Here is a 1,358-nt window from a genome sequence, read left to right on the forward strand (position 1 = left end):
TGTTGAATAAACTAGCTAAAAACAAGGCTACTTTTCTTAGCTCTTGAAAAGTTGACATTTTGCATATACAAAGTTTTAACCCGACAGCAACGATATGCAACCCCAAGTGTTTATGGCCTACTTCTATTGCTTTTGTTTGTAGTGCTGTTATTGTCTGTATTATGTACATTATATTCCGTTTTTTTTTTGTTTCTTTTTTCCATTGTTCTTTTGTTCCCTGCTGTGTCCTATTACCTCACCCAGTTAATAAGAGTTCGTTTTATCTTACTCCGGTCGAGTCGTTTCCTTTCACAGTCTTTTCATTGTTGTTGGATTGATCTTGAACAAAACACAGACGCAAGGAAAAACATCAGGTTCCACCGAGATTTGAACTCGGATCGCTGGATTCAGAGTCCAGAGTGCTAACCATTACACCATGGAACCATGTGACCGTTCCAACAAAAAGCAGGGTCTTTAATTATAACTCTACTCATAAATAAGTATATGTTTTTGTCGTTTTTGTCCTGCACAATGTGAATCAATCTTTTCACCAATTTACAGTGTGAAATCCGACCGGCAGATGCTCTCTGGACAGTAAATCAGCTCCAGTAACAAGGAAATAAACGTGAGGAAAGAACAATATATTCACTGCCACCTGCTGGACAGTGGATCTACTACACCTTCTGACTAAACTGAGTTTTACACAAGAAAGAAACAAAGAAAGAAAGAAATTAAACGCATGAAATGAAGGTTCAGTCCTACTGCTGAGTCCAGGCTGATGTGTGTTTGGGGCTGAACTGCCACATGCCCACACACAAGCTCATAAAACATAGTGTAATAAAACACATTAGGTCACACACACACACACACACAGATGAGGTGGCAGGGATGCAGTGAGGTGTGTGAAGTGTTATTTTCTCCCCCAGCAGGCAGGACCAGACCGTTGCTCATCTCTTACCGTAACCGCTTCCCTCGCCATTTGTACCAAAACGACCGGGTCAAAGGCTGACGGGCCTGTTACAGCCTGTTCCTCCACACAACCTGCACACACAGCTATTCCGCCTTAAACACAACCTGCACACACAGCTATTCCGCCTTAAACACAACCTGCACACACAGCTAGACAGAGGAAACACTAAAATGGAGCTGAACGTTTGCATCGGTCATCCAGGATATGGGAACAGTGGTTGGTGTTGGTCGATCTGACCACAAGAACTGAAGTGTGTTTTCTTGTTTAGGGGTATTTTTACCTTGGAAATCAGCTGTGTGGTCTGATTACATGTTAGAGAAGCACATGGCATGTTCACATGTTAAAGTGCAAATCATTTAATGTGTTGCAAAATGAAATGAAAGTGCGTTCATTCAACAAAGAAAGGCAC

At 41.8% G+C, this 1,358-nt stretch overlaps 1 non-coding gene across 1 annotated transcript; it reads right to left on the reverse strand.

Moving 5' to 3' along the window:
- Window positions 1–351: 351 nt before the first annotated feature.
- On the reverse strand, window positions 352–423 carry trnaq-cug (transfer RNA glutamine (anticodon CUG)). The gene has a single exon. It is a non-coding gene; the product is annotated as a tRNA-Gln (tRNA).
- Between the last annotated feature and the right edge of the window lie 935 nt (window positions 424–1,358).

The sequence above is a fragment of the Centroberyx affinis genome, unplaced genomic scaffold (assembly GCF_046629955.1).
Source record: "Centroberyx affinis isolate AG114_WGS23_722 - 3 ecotype Tasmania unplaced genomic scaffold, CSIRO-AGI_Caff_v1 ptg001900l_1, whole genome shotgun sequence".
Lineage (NCBI taxonomy): Eukaryota > Metazoa > Chordata > Actinopteri > Beryciformes > Berycidae > Centroberyx > Centroberyx affinis.